The sequence below is a fragment of the Somniosus microcephalus genome, chromosome 25 (assembly GCF_052327205.1).
Source record: "Somniosus microcephalus isolate GS21.2 chromosome 25, FLI_Smic_1.0, whole genome shotgun sequence".
NCBI classification, from domain to species: domain Eukaryota; kingdom Metazoa; phylum Chordata; class Chondrichthyes; order Squaliformes; family Somniosidae; genus Somniosus; species Somniosus microcephalus.
The window spans coordinates 52,172,158-52,190,312 of NC_141011.1; the positions used below are offsets into that span (position 1 = coordinate 52,172,158).

At 46.7% G+C, this 18,155-nt stretch overlaps 1 pseudogene; it reads right to left on the reverse strand.

The window, feature by feature from the left end:
* Positions 1-5,281: 5,281 nt before the first annotated feature.
* LOC147100807 (U6 spliceosomal RNA) lies at positions 5,282-5,381 on the reverse strand (annotated as a pseudogene).
* Positions 5,382-18,155: the final 12,774 nt, after the last annotated feature.

Genomic DNA, 18,155 nt, shown 5'->3' on the forward strand with positions numbered 1-18,155 from the left:
TCCGCACCCTTGTAGGTTACGGCATTAAGTGCATATCCAAGTACTTTTTAAATGTGATGAGGGTTTCTGCCTCTACCTCCCTTTCAGGCACTGAGTTCCAGACCCCCACCACCCTCTGGGTGAAAAAAGTTCTCCTCAACTCCCCTCTAATCCTTCTACCAATTACTTTAAATCTCTGCCCCCTGGTTATTGACCTCTCTGCTAAGGGAAATAGGTCCTTCCTATCCACTCTATCTGGGCCCCTCAATTTTAAACACCTCAATCAAGTCTCCCCTCAGCCTCCTCTGTTCCAAAGAAAACAACCCCAGCCTATCCAATCTTTCCTCATAGCTAAAATCCCCCAGTCCTGGCAACATCCTGGTAAATCTCCTCTGCACCCTCTCTCGTGCAATCACATCCTTCCTGTAATGTGGTGACCAGAACTGCACGCAGTAGTGCACCAGTGCTGCTAATGGCATCAATATCCTGAGCTATGCAAGGGGAAAGAAAAGAAAAAAAAACAGTCAGGGTTCCCACTCCTGGGAATGTGAATGTACAGATATTGGATAAGAACTGGAGTAGGCTGGTCTGTGATGCTTTCTATGGTTGAATACTCTACTGACTCTCACTTCCTAGGTTCACTTACAGTTTTGGTCTCCTTACCTAAGGAAGGATGTACTTGCCATAGAGGGAGTGCAACGAAGGTTCACCAGACTGGTTCCTGGGATGGGGGGATTGTCCTATGAGGAGAGATTGAGGAGACTAGGCCTACATTCTCTAGAGTTTAGAAGAATGAGAGGTGATCTCATTGAAACATATAAAATTCTTACAGGGCTTGACAGGGTAGATGCAGGGAGGATGTTTCCCCTGGCTGGGGAGTCTAGAACCAGGGATCACAGTCTCCGAATAAGGGGTTGGCCATTTAGGACTGAGATGAGGAGGAATTCCTTTACTCAGAGGGTGGTGAATCTTTGGAATTCTCTACCCCAGAGGGCTGTGGAGGCTCAGTCGTTGAGTATATTCAAGACAGAGATCGATAGATTTTTGGATACTAAGGGAATCAAGGGGTATGGGGATCAGCAGGAAGCTGGAGATGAGGTAGAAGATCAGCCATGATCGTATTGAATGGCGGAGCAGGCTCGAAAGGCCGACGACTCTTATTTCTTATGTTGTTAAGAATGGTCAGATGGGTGAGGTACTGAAGAAAGGCCATGAATTCGTATCGCGCAAAAGGCAGGAGAAAATTAAAGGAAGTCCTTTTTTTAAAATGGGAACTTTAATTTTTTTTAATCGTTTTTAAAGTACATTTTTTTAATAAAGAGATTGTTATGGTTAGCTTGCATAAAACAAAGGCTGGAGAGGGATGGACTGTTACTAAGGTACACTCAATGACCTGAAACATTGACTCTGTGTCTGTCTCCACAGATGCTGCCTGACCTGCTGAGTATTTCCAGCATTTTCTGGTACACTCGCTGTTTTGGGGTTTGCAACTGTGCATATATCAGCCCCTAAATAATTTGGGACCCTAGATGCTTCAGAATTCATTGCCGATCATCTGTTGCTCTGTATCAAACCCAATCTCCTAAATCACCTAAGTTTTGAAAATATTCCCCTTCTAAATTTCATTTTACATTTACATTCCTTTCTTCTCTCCGTATTTGTTGAAATATTTTGCTCTTTATTCTAAGGATCTCCTATACAAGCAGCATTCCCTATAAAGCGGGGCTACGCTCCTCCTACCTGATCTCTCCCACTGCTACCCTTACACTGGCAGCAGGATGGATGTGCCTGCCCTGAAATTTTCCTTTTCTTCCAATAGATTCCTCCCCAACTCCACTGACACTGATAGGAGCTCACTTCTTCTGATCCATTGCATAGGACATTAACAATGATCTGGGGAACCATTTCAGGAGCAGGAATTGGACTAAACCTACAGTTTTCATCCATGGAGGCGTTTGTCCATTAGATCGGATTACAAACACTAGCCAGAGATCTGCTTATCCCTCCAACCCAATGTGTACCTGGGAGTCAGCCATTAGTCTTCGGGGTCTCCAGTGATGCCATAAGATCCATGATCAAAGCTCAAATAAGTCATGAATGTTTTCTGAACTCCGCGTACGTTTTGGGCTTTACCTCACCCCTTGGTATCTGATGTATAACATGCGGTATGGAATTCTGTGCTTGGATAGGGGTCTTGAACCCATTGTTTCCCACAGAGGGAGGTCCCCTGAACTGGCCCAACAGAGAGAGGGGCTAAGTGAAGGCACTAGGTGAGAGAAAGCTGCATGATAGGTCACGGTGCTTCCTCGCTGACAGTCACAGTGAGGCATTGACGCAGGCCTAAGAACACACTCCTGGCCAGAGAATGGTACTTGTTATAGAGAATCCGGGAAAGGGGGAGGAAAAACATAGAGTTACATTGAGTCTACAGCACAGTATCAGGCCATTCGGCCCAACTGGTCCATGCCATGTCATGTGCTTATGCTCCACATGAGCCTCCTACCACCCCTCTTCATCTAACCCTAACATTCTATTCCTTTCTCCCTGTGTTTATCGAGCTTCCCTTTAAATGCATCTATGCTATTCACCTCAACTACTCCTTGTGGTAGTGAGTTCCACATTCTCGCCACTCTCTGGGTAAAGAAGTTTCTCCTGAATTCTCTATTGGATTTATTAGTGACTGTCTTATATTTATGACCCCTAGTTTTGGTCACCCCCACAAGTGGAAACATTTTCTCTACATCTGTCCTAACAAACCCTTCCATAATCATAAGTCCCTCTATCAGGTCACCCTGTTTATGTTTGAAGGGTTGTCTTATGAGGAAAGGTTGAGCGGGTTGGGCCGATACTCATTGGAGTTTAGAAGAATGAGAGGTGATCTTATTGAAACATACAAGCTTCTGAAGGGGCTTGACAGGGTAGATGCAGAGAGGATGTTACCCCTCATGGGGGAATCTAGAACGAGGGGGCATAGTCTCAGAAGAAGGGGTCGCCCATTTAAGACGGAGATGAGGAGGAATTTTTTCTCCGAGGGTCGTGAATCTTTGGAATTCTTTACCCCAGAGAGCAGTGGAAGCGGAGTCATTGAATATATTCAAGCAAGGCGGAGCTAGGCAGATATTTGAGCAACAGAGGAGTCGAGGGTAATGGGAGAACGGGCAGGAAAGTGGAGTTGAGGCCAAAATCGGATCAGCCATGATCTCATTGAATGGCAGAGCAGGCTCGAGGGGCCGAATGGCCTGCTCCTGTTCCTAGTTCTTGTGTTGTAAATGATCATTTTCTGGAGAATTCCAGGGCTTCCTGCTGTTGCTGGAAGAGTTCCACTGTCTCAATATAGTAACAAATTATACTTGTAGCAGGGTATCGTGTTGATCTTTGGTGTAATTATTGCAGGCTTACGGGCAAATTGCAGCACTGTAAGGCAACCCCACACACATTGTGTATTGTACACAGGGTGAGAGGCTGCTGCTGATTTGTTACATGACTAATTTAGATGGGCAGCTGTGATGGTGTCATTAACCACAACGCCATGGTTAAATCGGTTTTGAATATAAACAGAACGTTGAGACTGAGGAGTTTGCTTAGCGGCATCACCAGTTATTACTAAACATCATTTTTATTGAATCATTTTAAATGCTCCTTGTTTTCTACTCTTATATTTTTTTTAAATGAATCTGCAGAGACAGCTGGTGAAGTGATGTGCTGACAATACAGGTTCTGGTTATTAGAGGCGAGGCAGGCTGTCTTGATCAATTCAGTATAACCTAGGATATATTATGGTGTCGGCCAGTGGCTCAGTGGGCAGCCCCCTTGCCTCTGAGTCAGAAAGTTGTGGGTTTCAAGTCCCACTCCAGAGACTTGAGCACAAAAATCTAGGCTGACACTCCAGTGCAGTGCTGAGGGAGTGCTGCACTGTCGGAGGTGCTGTCTTTCGGATGAGACGTTAAGCCGAGGCCCCGTCTGCTCTCTCAGGTGGACGTAAAAGATCCTGTGGCACTATTTTGGAAAAGAGCAGGGGAGTTAGCCCCGGTGTCCTGGCCAATATTTATCCCTCAACCAACATAACAAAAACAGATTATCTGGTCATTATCACATTGCGGTTTGTGGGAGCTTGCTGTGCGCAAATTGGCTACCGCGTTTCCCACATTACAACAGTGACTACACTCCAAAAAGTACTTCATTGGCTGTAAAGCGCTTTGGGATGTCCTAAGGTCGTGAAAGGCGCTATAGAAATGCAAGTCTTTCATTTAAATGGCCAGGGAGAGGGTGTTCAGATAGATTACCTGTAACTCAAGTCTTGATAAAACAGAACAACCTCTGGGCAATTGTCCACAAATGTTGTTTTGTTTTGAGCCATGCCTTTATTTTGAATGCATTAATGACCAATTAAGACAGCCTGACCTTTCCCACAGTCCTTTCATTTGGTTACTGCCATTGTTGTCCAATCATATTTTCATTGTATTGAATTTGTTATCAAAATATCCAACCTCACATAACTGGTCCCTATATCTCCAGTGAGATAGGTTGCCCGGGCTTCTATTTTGGGATTTGTGCCTATTTTATTTCTCTCCTAAAAAGGCTAATGGGATGCTGGCCTTTATATCTAGATTTCTAGAGTACAAGGGGGTAGAAGTTATGCTGCCACTATACAAAGCCCTGGTTAGACCACACCTGGAGCACTGGGAGCAGTTCTGGGAAGGATATATTGGCCTTGGAGGGAGGGCAGCGTAGGTTTACCAGAATGATACCCGGACTCCAAGGGTTAAGTTACGAGGAGAGATTACACAAACTAGGGTTGTATTCCCTGGAATTTAGAAGGTTAAGGGGTGATCTGATCGAAGTTTTCAAGATATTAAGGGGAACAGATAGGGTAGATAGAGAGAAACTATTTCCGCTGGTTGGGGATTCTAGGACTAGGGGGCATAGTCTAAAAATTAGAGCCAGGCCTTTCAGGAGTGAAATTAGGAAACACTTCTACACACAAAGGGTGGTAGAAGTTTGGAACTCTCTTCCCCAAACGGCAATTGATGCTAGATCAATTGTTAATTTTAAATCTGAGATTGATAGATTTTTGTTAGCCAAAGGTATTAAGGGATATGGGCCAAACGCGGGTATATGGAGTTAGGTCACAGATCAGCCATGATCTCATTGAATGGTGGAACAGGCTTGAGGGGCTAAATGGGCGACTCCTGTTCCTATGTTCCGACAATATACTGAGGGCTTTTCATGTATTTTCTTGGGTGATTCAGCGTCTCCGTGTTTTTCAGCCTTTTTAAAAAGTTAGACGCGTTACCCCGGTTACAGCTAGACAAATCATTTTACATATTTGCTTGCCATCCTTGTGTGGGGGCCATGCTAATCTTCTCTACCGTTCCACTTTTAGTATTCGTTTTGTTTGTAGCATGGTTTAAGGGGACCAGCAGAGAGGTTTTTTCCAAGAAGGTTATATTAAATCTACAGGAGATTTGATAGAGGTGTTCAAAATCATGAGGGGTCCAGAAAGAGTAGATAGAGAGAAACTGTTCCCATTGGCGGAAGGGTCGAGAACCAGAGGACACAGATTTAAGGTGCGATAGCAAAATACTGCAGATGCTGGAAATCTGAAATAACAACAGAAAATGCTGGAAAAACTCAGCAGGCCAGGCAACATCCGTGGAGAGAAAATAGAGTCAACGTTTCGGGTCTAACCCTTTTTCAAAACTGATTTAAGGTGATTGGCATGAGGAAAAACGTTTTTACGCAGCGAATGGTTAGGATCTGGAATGCACTGCCTGAAAGGGTGGGGGAGGCAGACTCGATCATGGCTTTCAAAAGGGAATTGGATAAGTACCTGAAGGAAAGAGATTTGCAGGGCTACGGGAAAGGGCGGGGGAGAGGGACTAGCTGAAGTGCTCTTGCAGAGAGCCGGCACGGGCTCGAAGGGCCAAATGGCCTCCTTCTGTGCTGTAACCATTCTATGATTCTTCTATTACAGTAGATGCTATGTATACCTCTGGCTTACGCAGCCAGGCATAATTTAGCCCATTTATTCAAAAAGCATTTCAGGGTCGATAATTAAAATTTATCGGCTAACCAGAAAGGTCCATGATCAACCACAAAGCCACACAGATGCCAATGTGTTTCCAAGAGTTGGTTCCCTCAATCCTTGACTCCTGAGGAATTAAGAGGTATGATTGGAGTCCCGACAATTTGAAAAACCAGTATTGTGGCTCCCCTCACTGCCTAATAGGCAATAGTAAAGTTGCTGTTGCATTAAGCCATACAACAGGTCTCAGGTTTCAGCTCTGCTCGGGTCTGAGTTGGCTGAACTCAGGAGGGACAGTAGCAGGGATGATGAAATTGTACTCGGCATGGGGCGGGGGAGAGAGAGAATCAGCTGGGGATCCTGTGTTCAATGCAGCGATCCCTGTTAAGAAGCATGCATGGCTTGGTTGTGCTGCTATCTACGGAAGCATGTGACTTGGGTAGGATTCCCCAGCAGAGTATCAATGGCTTCAGGGAAGGAAGGAGGAATACCGCTAACAAAAAAAAAGCACTGTGTCGTGCTGAGAATGTTTAATACAGAGCTGAGAATATGCACCAAAGGCCTGAGAATGAGAGATACCGGACTGAGAATGTGAGATACCGGGCTGAGAATGTGAGATACCGAGCTGAGAATGAGAGATACTGGACTGAGAATGAGAGATACCGGGCTGAGAATGAGAGATACCGGGCTGAGAATGTGAGATACCGGGCTGAGAATGTGAGATACCGGGCTGAGAATGTGAGATACCGGGCTGAGAATGTGAGATACCGGGCTGAGAATGTGAGATACCGGACTGAGAATGTGAGATACCGGGCTGAGAATGAGAGATACCGAGCTGAGAATGAGAGATACCGAGCTGAGAATGTGAGATACCAGGCTGAGAATGTGAGATACCGGACTGAGAATGAGAGATACCGGACTGAGAATGAGAGATACCGGACTGAGAATGAGAGATACCGAGCTGAGAATGAGAGATACCTGTTAAGTCTGTGTGTTATATTGAGAATTAATACACAGACCACAAGAGTAAAAATTAACAGGTCTTTACTAGTCGAAGGTCAGGGCGGAACTGCCCAATAAATCATTACACAGCACTTATATACCGGTGTGGTCACCACCGGTATTACAGTATACAGCAGCCAAGATAAAGTAGTGCAACCCTTAAAATAGTTCTCTTAAAGGTGGGACGTTACATACACTACAATCCTCCCTTTTTAGGTTAACAGTATATATTCACATTAAACATAACATCATAACATATATACACAACTTCATGTAAAAACAGTTCACAGATTCAGTCTCTCTGGAGGCTTCCTGACTCGGTCCGGATAACGCCTCGGTGGTGTAGTAGTTTTCGGTGGTGTAGTAGGTTCTTTTGGCAAGGTCGATTCGGCTTGAATGTCAGTGTCAGGTTCATCTGATTCCAGCATTACCGGATCGGAGGTAGGTACTATGGGTATCTCTGCTTCATCATTAGGCATATAGAGTTGTGGAGTAGGTTGGCCCTTTTCGGATGACTCTATGATCTGGTCAACATGGCGCCTTATTATGCTTTCACCAATGTCCACGGTATACATCAGCGGTCCTAGTCGTTTGCAAATAGTTCCAGGCTGCCATTTCTCGGTACGGTAGTCCCGGGCCAAAACTTGTTGACCTATCTGGAAGGTTCTAGTTGGCCTTTCATTCATGTCTTGAAATTGCCGGTTCTCTACGTCCCTTCTGATGTTTGGCTTGATCAAATCCAGCCGGCATCTTAGTCTTCTATTGAAAAACATCATGGCGGGAGTTTGGTTTGTGACCGCATGTGTTGCATTCCTGTACGCCAACAAGAAGTTATCTACCTTATGTTGTAGATTTATGTCTTCATTACCCATGGCCTTTATGGCCTTCTTGAAGGTCTGGACAAACCTTTCAGCTAATCCATTGGTGGCGGGATGGTATGGGGCGGACTTGTAGTGCTTAACCCCATTGTTTTTTAAGAACTTCCTGAATTCTTCGGACACAAATTGCGGTCCATTATCAGACCAGATCTGTTCCAGCAGCCCATTCCTGGCAAATATGGTCCTTAATACTGTGATGGTTTTTTCCGTGGTGGTGGAGGACATCTTTATTACCTCCGGCCACTTGGAGTGTGCATCCACCGCGATTAAGAACATTGAGTCCATAAATGGACCAGCAAAGTCGATATGTACCCTTTGCCATGGAGATGAGGGCCACTCCCATGGATGCAGAGGAGCTTGTGGTGGGGCGTTTTGGACCTTCTGGCATCCTAGACAGCTCTTGGTCATTTCTTCGATGTCTCCATCGATACCTGGCCACCACACAAACGCTCTGGCTAGGTTCTTCATTTTCACTCCACCCAGATGCCCCTCGTGAAGCTCCTTTAGCACTTTATGCTGGAGTTTGGGTGGAATCACCACTCTGGATCCACACATCAAAGTTCCTCGGCACACTGACAGCTGTTCTCTTCTTTGCGAAAATGCTGGCAACATTGGTTCGCCATGCGCTGGCCATCCCTTCACCGTTAAATTGTAGACTCGTGAGAGAGTCGGGTCATTTCTTGTTTCCTTTTCGATCGTAGAATTTGTTACTGGTAGACATTCCACTATGGTTGAGTGGAACATCTCCACTGGGTCCACTGTAGGCGCCTCTTCTACCGTTGGCAACGGTAGGCGCGATAAACCGTCAGCATTCCCATGCTGTTTTGATCCTTTGTATTCTATGTCATATTTGTGTGCCCCTAGGAAAAGGGACCACCGCTGTAGCCTTTGCGCTGTCATAATGGAAACGCCCTTTTTAGGGTTGAATATGGATACCAACGGCTGGTGGTCTGTCAGCAGTGTAAACTTCTTGCCCTGCAGGTAATGATTGAATTTCTTTACCCCCCACACAAGGCTGAGAGCCTCCCTATCTATCTGAGCATAGTTGCGCTCAGCGGAGGTCAATGATCTGGATGCAAATGCGACTGGCCTTTCCGAGCCATTTGGCAACTTGTGTGAGAGTACTGCTCCAATACCATAAGGGGAAGCATCACAAGCTAGACGAATAGGTAGCGTTGGGTTGAAGTGAGCCAACACTTCCTCTGAGGTGATCAATGCCTTGCTTTTGCGAAAGGCCTTCTTACAGTCCTCGCTCCACTTCCATGGTACTTCTTTCTGCAACAGAGCATTCAGCGGGTGCAGCACCGTGGATAGATTTGGCAGAAACTTATGGTAATAGTTAATCAACCCTAGGAACGACCTCAACTGGGATACATTTTCCGGAGCGGGAGCCTTCACAACAGCTTCGATCTTGTCAGGTGACTTGTGCAGCCCCTCCTGGTCAATGACATGACCACAGTACGAGATCCGTTTCTGAAAGAACTCACATTTCTGGTGATTAACTCGAAGGCCATATTCCTTCAACCTGGTGAGCACCAGTTTCAAATTTGCGAGGTGTTCCTCATCGTCCTCCCCTGTAATCAGGATATCGTCCAAGTAACATTGAGTGCTTGGAATTCCCTGTAATACCTGCTCCATGGCCCTCTGCCAAATTGCTGGAGCCGAAGCCACTCCAAAAACCAGTATTATATCGATACAAGCCTCTGTGTGTGTTGATTGTGAGATACTGGCGCGACTCTTCCTCAACTTCCATCTGTAAGTACGCTTGCGCCAGGTCTATCTTGGTGAAGTGTTTCCCGCCAGACAATGAAGCAAAGATATCCTCAATCCGCGGAAGCGGATATTGCACCGTGTGAAGCACCGGATTAACTGTGATCTTGAAGTCTCCACAGATGCGGACCTTCCCCGGTTCCCCTGGCTTGTTACTCGAACGTTTCATGACGGGAACAATGGGCGTGGCCCACTCACTCCAGTCCACCTTAGACAGTACTCCTGAACGTTCAAGCCCTTCCAGTTCAGCTTCCACAGCAGGTTGTATCGCATAAGGTACCGGTCTGGCTTTGAAAAATTTTGGGTTTGCATGTTCTGTAATCTTGATTTTTGCCTTAATTCCTCTCAGTGTTCCCAGTCCCTGTTGGAACACCTCTTTAGCCTCATCCAATATTCTGGCCAATCGTTCAGGTTTGACATCTTTCTTTCCGGAATCTACCGTTATTGCGTTTAGGGAGTGCCAGTCCATATTTATTTTCCTGATCCACTCCCATCCCAGAAGTGGTGGACCTCCCTCAGGTAGTACATATAAGTCCATTCCTTGGTGTTCTTTGCCCTTGTGTATCACCTTGACTTTTATCTTTCCGATGGGGTATACTTTTTGCCCCGTGTATGTCTGCAATACTATCTCCGTATCCCGTAGGGGAATATGTTTGAATAACTTTTTGTAATCTTGCTTATTCATGACCGTCAATGCCGATCCAGTGTCCAATTCCATCTTCACTTGGACTTCTGCAATCTGCAGTGTGACCCAGATAGTTTGTCAGTCAGTTTCCTTACTCACACTGTGAATTCTCAGACTACCCAGTTCCTTGCTGTTGGAGTCTGAATCTGAATTCTGTTCATCCGAACTCTTCTCAGCCACCTTATGTACCTTTCTGCACTTTTTCTGCGGTGACTTTTTGTTGCTGGTCTTCTTTCCTGACCGGCATACTTTAACTATGTGACCAAGCTTGCCACATTTTCTACATTCCTGGTTTTTAAACCAGCATTGGTTCTGGTCGTGTGTCGTCTTACCACAACGATAACATTTCGTTGTACCCAAAGCCATTTGATCTATGCTGAGAACCGCTGCCTTCAGCTGCATTTCCGCAGTGCCTCTCGCTGCGGCTTCGTGCGATGCTGCAATAGTGACAGCCTTATCAAGTGTAAGATCATTCTCTTCAAGCAGCCGCTTTTGTGTTCCTTCTTTCGACAATCCGCACACGAATTTGTCTCTCAGTGCCTCTGTCAGACTTTCCCCAAACTGACAGTATTTCGCTAGCTTACGCAGTTCAATTAAGTACTCCGCGTTGCTTTCCTCTTTCAGTTGCGTTCTCGCATAAAATTTAAATCGTTCCGCTAACATCAGCGGTGTGGGGTTCAAATGATCCTTCAGGACAGCAACAATACTAGCGAAAGTCTGATCCGCCGGTTTAGCTGGTGATAGAAGATGCTTCAATAGCCCGTATGTCTTTGCACCCATTGAGTTTAGTAAGGTTAGTGCTTTATCTTCATTTGATATTTTATTTGCCTTACAATATATCTCTATGTGTTCTACATACGTGGCCCAATCTTCAACATCGGGGTCGAAATCGTTGATGTTACCACGCTTAGGCATCTTCGCAATCTTCTTGAGAAAACAAAAAGACATTTTTCTTTTAACTTTTTTTTTTCAAAACGGCGGTTTCCCGCGCTTGTCTTCTTCCCCGCCTACTTCCAAAATGGCGGTTTCCCGCGCTTGTCTTCTTCCCCGCCTCCGAAAATGGCGGCTTCCCACGTTTGCCTTTCTCCCCCGCTGGCTGTCTCTTATCACTCCCGCTCGCTCGGTCTCCCTCGCTCGGGCTCTGTCTCTCCCGCTCGCTCGGGCTCTGTCTCCCCCGTTCGCTCGGGCTCTGTCTCTCCCGCTGGCTGTAACGGCGATTGCCGTATTGCTGCGTTCGCCCTCCCCGGCGGTTTTCAATCGTGCCTCCCAGCCCCTCTTGCAGTCCGGTCCTTTCCCCCCCCGGCTGCGGCTGAGTTCTCCGCGGTGTTTTTTATTTGTTTTATTTTCTCCCGCGCAAGCGGTTCTCGGTCGCTGCGCCTCGCGGCCTCGGTAGCTGCCCGGCCTTGTTTACCGGTCGCGGTTGAGCTTGCTCTCGACGCTGTTGCGTCTCCCAGCCCGCTTGCAGCCCGGTCTCTCACACCGGCTGCGTTTGCCTGCACCGCGGCTTCCGTGCCTTACGCTGCCCCAGTCTCAGCGCCTCTGGCCCCGACTTCTGTCCGGCTCTTTTCCCCGGCCGTGGTCGAGTTCTCCGCCCTTATATCCTCCGTTTTTTTCCTCCCCTACTTCACAGTCAACGTGGCCGACTCGCTGTTCGTCGCTGATCGGCTTACCCACCACCGTGATAGAAGGGATGATCCTGCCTGTTGCTGATGGAAGGCTTCGTGTTAGAATTCTTCTGTTGCTCTGCAGACCCGAGTCTTCTCTCAGCAGAATGATGAGGGCGGATGCCTCCTCTCGACGCCCGTTAAACTGCCTTGGATAGTCTCTGCCGCAGGGTAAGATCGTACTCGTCGCCACTGTTAAGTCTGTGTGTTATATTGAGAATTAATACACAGACCACAAGAGTAAAAATTAACAGGTCTTTACTAGTCGAAGGTCAGGGCGGAACTGCCCAATAAATCATTACACAGCACTTATATACCGGTGTGGTCACCACCGGTATTACAGTATACAGCAGCCAAGATAAAGTAGTGCAACCCTTAAAATAGTTCTCTTAAAGGTGGAACGTTACATACACTACAATACCGAGCTGAGAATGAGAGATACCGGGCTGAGAATGAGAGATACCGAGCTGAGAATGTGAGATACCGGACTGAGAATGTGAGATACCGGACTGAGAATGAGAGATACCGGACTGAGAATGAATGATACCGAGCTGAGAATGAGAGATACCGGACTGAGAATGAGAGATACCGGACTGAGAATGAGAGATACCGAGCTGAGAATGAGAGATACCAGACTGAGAATGTACATTACAGGACTGAGGATGTTCTGCCTCACACGAACATCATCTTGGGTATTTCCTATCACTGGTGCTCGGTGCCATCCTCGGAGCCTGCAGTGAAAATCACTGCTCGCCTCCTAACTAACACAATCGAAGTGCTCCACTCTAAACGAGTACTTGGATGTGAACACGTTGCCTTGTCCCTCAATAAAAGCCATTTTTACAACACTTGCACTGATTCGTAAAAACGTGCACCCAATTTCATGATTATTGAAGAAAAGCAGCATTAAAGCTGGTGCAGGGGTTTCTAATCTGCCACCTGCACTGTATACATTCCAGCTCTGAGCCCTTAACACTAGCGAGAGACACTTTGAGCTTCTTAAATCTACTTTCCCTTGCAAAACCTTGCATCATTTTATCATTGAATCATAGATATGGCAGCACAGAAGGAAGCCATTCGGCCCTTCACACCAGTGCTAGTTCTTCAATGGCAGCTGTCTACAGTAATCCCATTTCCCTGCCCTTCCCTTTGTAAGTGGCGTTACAGCCTCTACCTTAACTTGTGATAAATCATTCCATTTCCCAATAACACTCTACGTGGGGGGGGGAAAAAAATCTTCAAACTTTCCCCTTCATTTGCTAATCCTGAGTTGATGCTCCCTTGTTGCCGATTTAGGGGTACGGTAGCATAGTGGTTATGCTAATGGACTAGTAATCCCAGAGACCTGGACTCGTGATCCAGAGATATGAGTTCAAATCCCACCACTGGCACCTGGGGAATTTAAACTCAGTTAATTAAATAAATCGGGAATAAAAAGCTAGCGTCAGTAATGGTGACCATGAAACTACCGGATTGTCGTAAAAACCCGTCTGGTCCTTTAGGGAAGGAAATCTGCCGCCCTTACCCGATCTGGCCGCTATGTGCCTCCAGACCCACGGCAAAGTGGTTGACTCTTAATCTGCCCTCTGAAATGGGCCGGGCAAGACACTCAGTTGTAACAAACCACGACAAAGACTGCAGTGGTTCAAGAAGGCACCAATTTCTCGAGGGCAATTAGGGACGGGCAATAAATGCTGACCTTGCCAGCGACACCCACATCGCAAGAACAATTTTTTTTTTAAATCAGTGGAATTTTTTTTTTTTTTTTTACTATTTGCGCTCTGAAAACCTGTCACAATCTTGAATCAACCTCTACTGGATTCCCCCTTAGCCTTCCTTGTTCTAGTGAAAAAGCTACAATTTTTCAAGCCTTCCTTCACAGCCATGAGCCCTCGTATAATTCTAATGAATTTTTGCGGTACAAGGCTCTAATATCTTTCCTATAATGGAGCGCCAGGACTGCGCATAAAACTCCAACCATGGCTCAACCAATATCAGACAAATTCAACATCCCTTACAGAACCTGGAATCCCATTTGGCTTTTTTTATGGCCTTTATTAGCTGTAGGCCCACCGTCAAAGATTTATGTATCGGCACTCCCAGATTCTCCTGTTCCTTCACTCTTGTTAAGAACATAAGAAATAGGAGCAGGAGTAAGCCATTCGGCCCTTCGAGCCTGCTCCGCCATTCAATGAGATCATGGCTGATCTTCTGCCTCAACTCCATTCACCGGCCCTATCGCCATATCCCTTGATGCCCTTACTAGTCAGAAATCTATCGACTTCTGTTTTGAATATACCCAATGACTGAGCCTCCACAGCCCTCTGGGGTAGAGAATTCCAAAGATTCAACACCCTCTGTGTGAAGAAATTTCTTCTCATCTCAGTCCTGAATGCCCTACCCTTTATCCTGAGGCTGTGGCCCCTGGTTCTAGACTCCCCAGCCAAGGGAAACATTCTCCCAGCATCCACCCGATCAAGCCATGTAAGAATCTTACTATTTGGATATACTTTCTTTCACTGTTCTTTCCCCCTGAAGTGCATCTGCCACCTGTCTGCCCACTCCACAAATCTGGCTCTCTCCTCCTGCCTTCTCCCTCACAGTTTGTCATGCACCCTAATTTGATATCATCAGCAAACTTTAATATTATTCATCTTCTGCCCATGTCTCTATAAATGATAAAACAATAGGAGTGCCAGCACACTTCTCTGGGCCACACCACTACCCACATCCTGCCAATCACTGTCAGCCGTGGCTCAGTGGGCGGCACCCTCGCCTCTGAGTCAGAAAGTTGTGGGTTCGAGTCCCACTCCAGGGACTTGAGCACAAAAATCTAGGCTGACACTCCAGTGCAGTGCTGAGAGAGTGCTGCACTGTCGGAGGTGCCGTCTTTCGGATGTGACGTTAAACCGAGGCCCCGTCTGCTCTCTCTCAGGTGGACGTGAAAGATCCCATGGCACTATTTCAAAGCAGAGCAGGGGAGTTATCCCCGGTGGCCTGGGACCAATATTTATCCCTCAATCAACATCACTAAAACAGATTATCTGGCCATTATCACATTGCTGTTTGTGGGAGCTTGCTGTGTGCAAATTGGCTGCTGCGTTTCCTACATTACAACAGTGACTACATTTCAAAAGTACTTCATTGGCTGTAAAGCGCTTTGGGACGTCCGGTGGGCTTGAAAGGCGCTATAGAAATACAAGTCTTTCTTTTCTCAATCTCAAAATAATCTGCTTAATTCTCATTCGTTGCTTTTTGTTCTCTAATCTCTTTAACCATGCAGTTCCTTTCTCTTTAATATCATGTGCCTTGATTTTCACCACAGATCTCTTATGTGACACCTTATCCAATGCCTTTTGAAAATTCATATATACAACATCCACCACAATCCCTATATTCTCTTTGCAAAATAACCAGGTTTTTTTTCCTGTGCTCCTCAGGTTAATGCTGTTGCCGTTTAACAATATAACGACACACTCTGTTATATTTAGCCGATGAGTAGCAGAGCCATGAAAACCAAGGTGGCACTAGGTTTGATCGCCAGTCCATTCTGAGTGAGCTGGGACACTGGTAAGCATGCTACTATTGTTCTCCATGTTCCTGGGATTGGAGAGGGGAGAATCAGCCAGTGTCCCTGCTCCTCATGGTTACTTTTGTTGGAAGTTTTTGTTTATTCGTTCACAGGATGTGGGCGTCGCTGGCAAGGCCGGCCAGCATTTATTGCCCATGAGAAGGTGGTGGTGAGCCTCCTTGAACTGCTGCAGTCCTTACGTTGAAGATACTCCCCCAGTGCTGACTTTGTCACCACTGTGAGTGGCTTGCTAGGCCATTTCAGAGGGCAGTTAAGGGTCAACCACATTGCTGTGGGCCTGGAGTCACATAGAGGCCAGACTGGGTAAGGGCGGCAGATTTCCTTCCCTAAAGGACATTAGTGAACCAGATGGGTTTTTATGACAATCCGATAGTTTCATGGTTACCATTACTGATCATAGCTTTTTATTCCAGATTTATTAAATTGAATTTCAGTTCCCCAGCTGCTGTGGTGGGATTTGAACTCACGTCTAACCCCGATTATTAGTCCAGGTCTCTGGATTACTAGTTCAGTAACATAACCACTATGCTACCATACCCGTCAAGGTGCGGACATGAGACGAGGACCAAGATCAGACTCGGCTTTAATGCCCTCTCAGTTGAAAATCCGCCGACACTCCCTGCGAAGGCTCACACGTGACTAACGGCCATTTTGTCACGGTACTGGGACTTGGCAAGCGGGAAGTTAAATGATGTGGCGCGATGAGCTTATATGGAAATGTCTCTACACTAGCGTTGCAAAGTAAAGAACTTGAAAGTACAGCAAGTGGGTATGGTGGGGAACATCAATTGCGAGAAAATTCCCCTCCTCTGCAAACAACGCTGGTGCCCTCCCACATGCACTTTTATAAATAGGACCTGTAATGTTATCAGCTGTTGTAGCTTTGTGATGGAAAGTTTAAGGGTTCACCAGATTTTATTAGTGGTTCCATAGCAAGAGAGTGACCAAGTAATATAGTCACCAGTGCAAAACCCCCGCCCTGTTACGTTTGTAATGAACTTTACCATTTCTCAGCTGGGTGAGGGGAGACTGAAAGAATCACATCTACAAATAAGAACATGAAGTGCAGAGTGAGGAAAGGTCGCTCGGCCCACCACTCAGGGTCTGCCTATAGTTATTCTATCATGGGTTACCATCACCACCACCAGTTGTTTATGCCCCATTTTAGGGACAATAAATTCACTGCCCGACCTCCCCTGGAAAAAAAAAGATCTGACAATCCTCTTCTAACCCTCAATCTTGATAATTTATAGAGCGCTTTGGCTTCGAAAAGGGACAGTCTCAGAGAGGACTTTCTATACGTATGTAGATACTAACAGGATAGAGAAAATAAACCTAAAACATGACTTTTAATAGACATGTAGGGAGAAATTGGGTATCGCCCATTTTGGGGTGCTAATATCGGCCAGGCGAAAAGTTTAGCGCCCGGTGCTAATTATCGCCTCTGACTGCAAAATTCACCTCTATTGCCCCTGGAGGTGATTTGAGCGCTAAATCAGGCGCTACACACCTCTCTTAAGGCGCTAACATCGGGGAGCGAGGCGCGACCTCAGAACGCTACCGAAGCTCAGGCGATGTCCGTTACCATGGAAGCCAGACTGGCGCCGTCCAGTTCTTAAAGGGGAGGGGCCATCTTGCTGGCCAGTCACACCCTGCTCATTGCAGCCTTGAATCTCGGCCTGGAGAGACCTCGAAAGCAATTGTGTTGGAAGCACTAATGGAGAGGCCCAGGGAAAGAGCTCGGCGCTTAGGAACCTCAAAAGTGGTGCTGAGGACCAAAACTCCTTAGGACAGCGTTAAATCTCTCCAGACGTCTCTCTCCCTCTCAACCTGCGTGTACCAAAAATTTTGCCAACAAGAAAAGGCAGGAAGCGCCCGCCTTTAAATAGCGCTCCCCCAGCCCCTTCCCGACATGAAAACGTTCCCCTCTACCTGTCATTCCTAGCGGCGGGGGCGTGACTCAATATCCGGTCTGGGGCGCTACCGGGGCGTTGCACGCTCGACTGATGTCATGATCTGTGGGCGCAGGAGATCGTGGCGGTAGTGTTTAGTGCCGCCGCAAAACAACTGGTCAATTTCGCGAGCGGCGCTAAACTCACTGCGCTCGGGCGCTAAGTTCCTAGTGCCCCGTTAGCGCCCCCCGGAATCGGTAACGGGAGGCACTAACCAACCGAATTTTCCCCCTAGGGCAACAAGGCAGGAGGACTCGGGGTGCAAAGGGAAAATTTAGGATTCACACAGAGGCTGCTGAACATCTAGCATGGGTTGCCACGGGGAGTGGTTGATGCTAGGAGTATGGGCCCACTTCAACAAATAGCTTCTGTAATGGAAGACGGTTGTAATTGCAAATGGATGAGTTCAAATCGGCTGCTTCTTCTGAACTAATCTTGTGACCTCCTTTAGGTGTAGAATGCCTAAAATTTTTAATTCATATTAGTCAATGGCCTCACTCCTCTGTCGCACCTTAACCTCCTTGAGCCCTACCAACATCCCCCCCCCCCCTCCATTCCGCTAACCATCTTCTTGTGCATCTCCTCCTCCTTTCATCCCGCCACTGGCA